The sequence below is a fragment of the Delphinus delphis genome, chromosome 13 (genome assembly GCF_949987515.2).
Source record: "Delphinus delphis chromosome 13, mDelDel1.2, whole genome shotgun sequence".
NCBI lineage: Eukaryota > Metazoa > Chordata > Mammalia > Artiodactyla > Delphinidae > Delphinus > Delphinus delphis.
This window is the reverse complement of record NC_082695.1, coordinates 8,036,586-8,046,505: the sequence shown is the minus strand read 5'-3', so window position 1 is coordinate 8,046,505 and position 9,920 is coordinate 8,036,586.

Genomic DNA, 9,920 nt, shown 5'->3' with positions numbered 1-9,920 from the left:
TGGTATGCCTTGTAATTTTTTCTTGATAGCCAGTCAGGATGTACCTGGTAAAAGGAACTACTGTAAATAGGCCTTTAGTGAAGTGGTGATGAGTTGTAGGGAGAGGGGAAGCCGTCTATAGCCCTGTGATCGGGTCTCAGGCTTTTAAGGAGCCTGTGCCTCTGGGCTGTGAACTTCACAAGTGTTTCTCAGTTTTTTTCTCCCACCTCCCGCAGGACGGCTAGAGTGTGTTGGAGTTGTGTGTTTCCCTGCCCCAAGTCAGTTAGGCTCTGATGATACACCAGTGGGTTGGGCTCTGGTTAACTAGTTTGTCCTGAGGACAGGCCTTGTTAAAAACAGAGTGCTCTGGCTATTTCAAAGTGGTTCCTTCTCCTTGCCAGAAGTCTGAGGAGATTTTTCTTTGATATTTACTGTGGGAACCTTGTCTAACTCCTGGAGGTGAATCTCACGATATTTTGGGCCCCCTCCATGACTGGGTTTCCCTGGAGTCTTAAACGCTCAGAATCAATTATAGTTCAGGTTTCCCTGCTCAGGCACTGTTGCCCACTGGCCCCCTCATCTCCTGAGTCTCTGCTCTGGGAAGCCTCCTTGTATTCCCTTGTCTGTCAAACTTGGGGGCAGTGGTTTTCTTTGTGCCCTCTCCTCTCTTGTGGATTCAGAAAGAGTTGTTGATCTGTCAGTCTGTTCTGCTTTTTACTTGTTAGGTAGGACAGAGTGGCAACTTCTAACCTCCTTACGTGCAGAACTGGAAACCGGAAGCTCTGTTTATAATATTTTGATAGCTGTCTTAGTGCTCATCTAATATATTTCTCTATGCTCCCACTTCATTTTTTGATTATTTTACTAACATATTTTGGTTTAAAAGTCTTAAGTGTTTATATATCCATAGATCCATAGATATATAAACATCCATAGATCTTGCCTCTGATAGCTTCCGCGTTGCTTATAATCCCAAACCTATTTCATGTTACATCTGGGGTAAATAAAATAATGCTTTCTCTTAGTTTAAAAAATATATATGTTTAGTTCTTTGTCTGATGTAGGCTTTATTGATTGGAGTATAAGATTTGTTCAGGCACAATTCCCAAAATCCACCTCAAGCAAAGTTATCAGACAGCTCCAGATTCTGAGGCCTGGATTGTCTGCAAACTTAGAGCATAGATTGATCAGATTTTTCCTAAGTTGCCAGTAAAAAGCATGAACTTGGAAACCAGAGACTTGGCTTCTGGTCCCAGCTTTGCCTGCAGGTAGATGAGCACATTTGACTCTCTGAGACACAGCTTCTTCAACTATGAAAAGAGAAGGGGGTATAAGGTCACCTTGAAGGGTCCTTGTGGCTCAAAAATTCTGTAGCAAACCTTGAAGTTCTCATTATTAAGTCCTGAATCTCTAGGCCATAGTAAGACCCTGTTCAAGCTATACCATTCCATGAGGTAACTGTTAAATAAATGGGATGGCTAAGGGTGGTGATAAAGTTAATTCATAGATTGAGACCCACAAAATGGAGGCCACCCCAGGGGCCCAGCCCAAGTCACAAATAGGACCTGCTAGCCTTAGAAGGAAATTCCCACCTCCTAGCCAGTCATGCCCTGTTTCCATGTTGCTGCGTGTAACAGCTCTATAAAATTCACTCTCACTCAAAATCCTTTGGGAAGGGTGCTCCACTGCTTGTGAGGTCCTGTACTCCCCCAATCCATAGATTGTTTTCTCTTCAATTAGGGACATTGAACTTGTTACTAAATTGTTTTAGTTTTGTCATTTGATAGTAGTCAAAAGGTACACACTTCCAGTTATAAGTTCTGGTGGGGACTTCCATGGCAGTCCAGTGGTTAAGAATTAACCTTCCAATGCAGGGGACGCAGGTTCGATCCCTGATTGGGGAACTAAGATTCCCACATACCTCGGGGCAACTACTGAGCCCGAGCACCACAACTAGAGAGAAGCTTGCACGCTACAGCGAAAAATTCTGCTTGCCGCAGCTAAGACCCGATGCAACCAAAAGTAAAATAAATAAATAAATATTTTAAAAAAATATATAAGGCTTCCCTGGTGGTGCAGTGGTTGAGAGTCCGCCTGCCGATGCAGGGGACACGGGTTCGGGCACCGGTCCGGGAAGATCCCACGTGCCGCGGAGTGGCTGGGCCCGTGAGCCATGGCCGCTGAGCCTGCACGTCCCGAGCCTGTGCTCCGCAACGGGAGAGGCCACAACAGTGAGAGGCCCGCGTACCGCAAAAAAAAAAAAAGATAAGTTCTAGGGATGTAATGTACAGTGTAGTGACTATAGTTAACAATACTGTGTTGTATCTTTGAAAGTTGCTAAGAGAGTAGATCTTAAAAGTTCTCATCACAAGAAAAAAATGGAACTGAGTGATAACTAAACTTATTGTGATAATCATTTCACAATATATATATGTATCAAATCATTATGTTGTACACCTTAAACTAATACAATATTACTTGCCAATATCTCAAAACTGGAAAGCATAAAATTAGAAATGGGAGGGAATTCTCTGGCAGTCCAGTGGTTAGGACTCCGAGCTTCTACTGCAGGGGGCACAGGTTTGATCCGTGGTTGGGGAATTAAGATCCTGCAAGCCCCCAGGCATGGCCAAAAAAAAAGAAAGAAAGAAAGAAAAAGAAATGGGAAAATGGCTAACTTAAAAATAATTTTTTGTAACTCTGCTTAGCATGTTACTTTCTCTTGGTGGGTGTTCCTATTTCGGGCACTTAGTACAGAGCTTGCTACAAGTAAGCAAACCAAAAGAGTTCTCTTAAAACTTAGAAAGGCCAAGAAGTAGACAACCAGAAAGAGCACACGGAATGAGACAAGTTTCACAGTGTGTGGGAAAGTCGTGCCCTTACACTCTGATCTGGATATGGCTCATCTTCACCTGGTGAGTGATTGTACTTGTTTTCATGCTCAGTGCTACCATTTCACATACCTTCATTGCTGAAGGCCTTAAAAGTAACTGTCATCACCTGACGACATGACCATATTTAGCTGAATCACCACCAAGCATTGTTTCTATCCAAATCCAATCTGTTTACCCCTCTCTGTTCCCCTTGGGCAAGTGTTCTTGGGCCCTTTGTCCACTGAGTCTCAGCTGAAAGCATTGGTTCTGATTTCCAAAGAACAAAAAGAGAGATATTTTCTGTTCTGAAGAGTAACTTCTGTACTCTATCAGTCACACCTGGTGGGGGAGGAAATTGCTTTACTAGTCAAAGAAACCTTGTTCTCTAGGGCACCATGATGGTAAGGAGAATTACAGGATGTTTGAGGAGGCTCATTTCAAAGTACAGAGATGGAGAGACTTCTGGGTTTTTTTACTAGGAAAGATATTTGCAACAACATGGCTGGACCTTGAGGATACTATGCTAAGTGAGATAAATCAGACAGGGAAAGACAAATACTGTATGATATCGCTTATATGTGGAATCTAAAAAAACAAAAATCATGGGGACTTCCCTGGTACTCCAGTGGTTAAGATTCAGCACTTCCAATGCAGGGGGCACAGGTCTGGTCCCTGGTTGGGGAACTAAGATCCCACATGCTACATGGCGTGGCCAAAAAATGAAAAAAAAAAACACAGAACCATGAAAGCAGAGAGTAAAATGGTGGTTACCAGGGATTGGGGGTGGGGAAATGGGAGAGATGTTTAGGGGTACATACTTGCAAAGAGTAGATTAGTAAATCCTGGAGACCTAATACACAATTCAGTGACTGTAGACAACGATTGTATTATAGACATTAAACTTGCTAAGAGACTGTAGTCTTTTAATTGTTCCCAATACTAGTGAAAAGAGAATTATTTGACAGAAGTGTTAGCAAAGGCTACAATGGCAACCATATTGCAATATAAATGTATCTAACCAATATGTTGTATACCATAAACTTATACAGCATTGTATGTCAAATATATCTCAATAAAAAGACAAATACACTAGAGTATTTTAACACAGACATGATGAATAAAATTACTTCAGTTGTGTAGAATTTTGTCTTAAAACTGGAGAATGAATATTCAGTAGAATACTGATATATATTTTTCTTTCTTTAGCAGGCTTGCCTTTTATAGTGGGTTGAATGGTGGCCCTCCAAAAGGTATGTCCACTCAAAACCTGTGCATGTGACCTTATTTGGAAAAGGATCCTTGTAATCAAGTTAAGGATCTCAAGATGAAATCATCCTGGATTATACAGTTGACCCTAAATCCAATGACCAGTGTCCTTATTTATTTATTTATTTATTTATTTATTTATTTATTTATTTATTTTGGCTGTGTTGGGTCTTCGTTGCTGCGCACGGGCTTTCTCTAGTTGCCGCGAGCGGGGGCTACTCTTTGTTGTGGTGCGTGGGCTTCTCATTGTGGTGGCTTCTCTTGTTTCAGAGCACAGGCTCTAGGCGCCCGGGCTTCAGTAGTTCTGGCACATGGGCTCGGTAGTTGTGGCTCATGGGCTTAGTTGCTCTGCAGCATGTGGGATCTTCCCGGATCAGGGATCGAACCCGTGTCCCCTGCATTGGGAGGCGGATTCTTAACCACTGCGCCACCAAGAAGTCCCTCCAGTGTCCTTTTTTGAGAAAAAATTGAGGTATAATTGAATATAACATTAGTTTCAGGTGTATAACAATGATTCGGTATTTTTAAAAATAAATTTATTCATTTATCTATTTATTTTTGGCTGTGTTGGGTCTTTGCTGCTGCGCATGGGCTTTCTCTAGTTGCAGTGAGCGGGGGCTACTCTTTGTTGCGGTGCACGAGCTTCTCATTGCGGAGCTTCTCTTATTGTGTGGGCTTCAGTAGTTGTGGCACACAGGCTTAGTTGCTCCACGGCATGTGGGATCTTCCCAGACCAGGGCTCGAACCTGTGTCCCCTGCACTGGCAGGCAGATTCTTAGCTACTGTGCCACCAGGGAAGTCCTGACTTATTTATTTTATAACTGGAAGTTGGTACCTTTTGACTCCTTTCACCCATTTCACCCACCCCAATGACCAGTGTCCTTATAAGAGAAGATGTTGTACACCTGAAACTAATACAATGTTATATGTCAACTACATCTCAAACTGAGAAAACAGTAAAGAAAAAGAAGAGAAAATACAGAGAAGGCCATGTGAAGACAGAGGCAGAGACTGGGGATGCATCCACCACTAAGGAATGCCTGGGGCCACCAGAAGCTGGAAGAGGCAAGGAAAGGTCCACCCCTAGAACCTTTGGAGTAAGCACAGCCCTGCCATCACCTTAATTTAGGATTTCAGGCCTCCAAACTGTGAGAGAATACATTTCTGTTGTTTTAAGCTACCAAGCTTGTGGGGTTTGACATGGCAACCCCGGGAAACATAGATGCCACTTCAGATATTTTTCTCTCATCATGGCCATTTAAACTCTATGAGGAGAGGTGTTGATCCCTCTTTTCAATGCTTGGCACATAGTGGGTGCTTAATATATATCAAATGATATGAGATATCAATACCAGTGGGAAATTGTATCAACTCCACATTTCAGTGGTAGGTGAATTGTTTCCCCAATACTGTATGATGTTTATAAAGAGGTTCTATGGGAACGCAAATCTAATGTACAAGAATTAATAAAGAATTAACTTGCTTTGCCAGGTCTGTCTCTTTACTAGAAGAATAGCAATACAGGTGAGCATAGTTCTGGGCTGGGGATAGGAGACTTGGCAACTATTCTAACTTTCATCACTGCCTCATGAGCCTCAGGCAAGAGGGGTCACTTCTGTGACTCAGTTTCCCAAGCCGTGAAAAGAAAATCCTGTCTCCTTTCTGCCTACTAAGGAGGATCATGGGGGGCCAGGCTGGGCGGGGGTGGGGAGCCTGTAACGTGCTCCAGCTTAGTTAAAAGAAATATGAAATTGCCCTGCGTTATTTTACTCTTTGGAAACCAGTTTAAAGTTCTGTTCCTGTCTCACTTTCTATATCAGGATTCTTCAACCATTCAGCAGAGTGGAAGACAAAAGCTGCCCAGTTAGTAATCATTATCTCCTTTTTTACAGATGGAGAAATTTAAGGCAGAAGAGGGTTACGTGTTGAAGTCAGCAAAGTAATTCACCAAGAGAATTCCAAAAAGATTCTGAGTCCGGAACAAAATGATTTTGTGGAACCATCTGTTATCCAGCTGCAGAGGTAGTTTGCTAAAGTGCAGTATTGTTGAAACCATTGTTACTGTAGCAGAAGTCGATCAGGCAATCAGGATTCAGGTAAGACCTGGATTAAGCATTCCAGTGAAGAGATGCTTTTTCATTCTAAAGGTGAGCAGATTTTATGACCTATCTACAACTTTGGTGTTTGCAAACTCAGATTAAAAGAGGATGGAGAGGGCTTCCCTGGTGGCGCAGTGGTTGAGAGTTCGCCTGCCGATGCAGGGGACACGGGTTCGTGCCCCAGTCTGGGAAGATCCCACATGCCGCGGAGCGGCTGGGTCCGTGAGCCATAGCCGCTGAGCCTGCGCGTCCGGAGCCTGTGCTCTGCAACAGGAGAGGCCGCAACAGTGAGAGGCCCGCGTACTGCGCAAAAAAAAAAAAGAGGATGGAGAGTCCCTTTGGTCTTTTAAGTCGTGAAATTTAAGCAGTGGCCACAAAGAAGGTGGATTATCTTGACTGGGTGAAATGGTTATACTGTATTTGTGAAGGTGACCAAGAATAAACAACATAGCAAACCAGACACAAGGCTCAGTTACTTTTGTTTGGCTCATATCTAGGCAACCAGAGTCAGGCACTAATCTAATAATGCAGCTAACTCAGATGAGGGGTGGGGGTGGGGAGGTGGTGGAGAGATGCAAGTGCTGGAAGTGAGACAAGAAGGGCAGAATGCAGAAAATTGTTAAAACTGGGTGATGGATATATGGGAGTTCATTACACTATTCTGTTTACTTCATATATGTTTGAAATTTTCCAGAATAAGAAATGGCTTAGTACAGCAAGTTGCTAACCAACTCTGCAAAAGGCTCATATGGTCCTTCATGATTTACTACCTTTGAGACAATCCTTTGCTAGAATAAAAATTGCTATTCTTCTACCCTATTGTCTAAAGAGTACACGTAATGTTGAAAGAAATCATTTATTCAGTAACTTTTAAAATTTTTAATAAAACTTTTGCTGCTTCTTGAATTTGAGAAAGGGTTTTTGAAATTATTTGACTTAAGAGTGCATTATGGGACTTCCATGGTGGCCCAGTGGTTAAGAATCTGCCTGCCAATGCAGAAGACATGGGTTCGAGCCCTGATCCGGGAAGATCCCACATGCCGTGGAGCAACTAAGCCTGTGCACCACAACTACTGAGCCTGCGCTCTAGAGCCCATGAGCCACAACTACTAAACCTGTGCTCCTAGAGCCCGTGCTCTGCAACAAGAGAAGCCACCACAATGAGCAGCACGTGCACCACAACAAAGAGTAGCCCCGCTTGCTTCAGCTAGGGAAAGCCTGCATGCAGCAACAAAGACCCAATGCAGCCAAAAAAAAAAAAAAATCCTTTCAGCCTCTTATTCCAACCACTACTGCAGTGACCTTAAAAAAATAAATAAATAAAAGAGTGCATTGTGAATTCAATAAAAGAATTTTTTTGAGGGATTAAAAAAAGACAAACTCAGAGATCAGCCCCATTACATATTAAGCAAGTAGTTTAGATGCAATAAATTATCCCACATCTTGGGAATTCTTTTACTCTGAAATACAAAGTATTAGGCTGTTGATGATTATGTTAGCAACAGACTACATTTTCTTGAACCCCAATTGGTACAGTTAGTACACAGTTGAAAGAGAGGTGTCATTATATAAAGTTTGAAACAAAGAAAAAATTTTGATCACATAATGTGTCTCTTTTACTGAAAAACTATGGTGTTTAAGCAGAAAAATGCCTCTCAAGCTTCAGGACATTCCAATTTCAAGTATTTAGCAATTGTGAACTCATGTGTACCCTATTTACTTCCTTATTTGAAAATTTTTTTCTCCCTTATTTTTTTCAATATTATATTCCTTCTAAGTCTTCCAGAAGAAAGAATTCACTCAAACATTTATTGGGAGCTTTGCTTTAAGTTAGGCACAGAATAAGACAAGTCTTCCTCAAGAATTGCGGTTTTAAAATGGTCTTCAATACAATCTCTCCCTACTCCTGGTTTTTGTTTTGTTTTGTTTTTATTGCTTTTCTCTGGTCACTCTCCAGCTGCATTAACTTTTTTTTTTTTGGTGCTGATTTTCAATATCTTTATTATGATTATAGCTTTATTGAGATATAATTCACATACAGTTCACTCATTTAAATTGTACAATTCAATAGTTTTTAGTGTATTTACAGAGTTGGGCAACCATCACCACAATAAGTTTTAGAACATTTTCATTGCCCCCCAAAAGAAACCCCTGGGCCCATTAGCATTTCCCCCTAACCCCCTCAACCCTAAGCAACTACTACTCTACTTTCTGTCTCTCTGGATTTGCCTCTTCTGGACATTTCATATGCATGGAATCATACAATATGTGGTCTTTGTAACTGGCTTCTTTCACTTAGCATCATGCTTTCAAGGTTCATTCACATTATAACAGATATCAGTACTTCATTCCTATTTTGGCTAAATAATTTTCCATTGTATGGATAGACCATATTTTATTTATCTATTCATCAAATAATGGACACTTGGGTTGTTTCCACTTTTTGACTATTGTGATTATGCCACTATGAACGTTTATGTATAAGGCTTTTTGATGGACATACATCTTCATTTCTCTTAGGTTTTTACTATGAGTAGAATTGTGGGGTCATATGGTAATTCTATGTTTAATATTTTGAGGAACTGCCAGACTGCTTTCCAAAGCAGATCCACCGTTTTAGCATTCCACCAGCAATGTAATTAAGGTTCCAATTTCTCCACATCCTTAACAGCATTTATTATTTTTTTTATTTTAGCCATCCTAGTGGGTGTGAAGTCGTATCTCATGGTTTTAATTTGCATTTCCCTGATGACTAATGATGTTGAGCATCTTTTCATGTCCTTAATCGTTAACTCTTCAGGTAGACCTGCCAGCTTCCTTTCTAATGAGGGAGAAATATGACTTTGTACCACCACCAAGTGTTTATTGAGTTTCTTTGTGCCTGGATCATTAGAAGAATTAGTACTTTTTCTTCCATTGAGGCTCAGCTGCTGCTCCCACATGGTGAATGAAAGGCTTTCTTTGCATTTTTCCAAAGAAGAAAATCCAGGACTACAGATGTTAAATTATATTATCTGAGCAATGCTTGAAGCAAGAAAAATAAGTAAGCTAAAAAACAAGTATTGGGCTTCCCTGGTGGCGCGGTGGGTAAGAATCTGCCTGCCAGTACAGGGGACACAGGTTCGAGCCCTGGTCCAGGAAGATCCCGCATGCTCTGGAGCAACTAAGCCAGCACACTGCAACTACCAAGCCCGCGTGCTCCAACTACTGAAGGCCGTGCACCTAGAGCCCGTGCTCCGAAACAAGAGAAGCCACCGCAATGAGAAGCCCACGCACCGCGAGGAAGAGTAGCCCCCGCTCACCGCAACTAGAGAAAGCCCGTGCACAGCAACAAAGACCCAACGCAGCAGAAAAAATAAAGAAATAAAAATAAATAAACAAAAAACCCCAAGTATTATTGCAGTCTAAGGAAGTGGGGTGGCTTTGTGTTTTAAACTGACATAGTACATATAAGCAAATCTATTCAAAAGGAATAGAACAGTCAGGTTCTCATGAGACGTGAATTGACATCTTCATATCTCTTTCTCTACTTAAATATTTATTTAAGTACTGGTTGAGTTAAGAGAGGAGAGGAAGAAGTATCGGAAAACCAACGGAGTGTCATCAGGTCAGCCTGAAGAAATCGATACTTTAATTTACAAACTAATTTTCTCTGTCCAAATAAAGTCAACTCCAAGGGCTCACCCTAATTCTCTCACCGTGC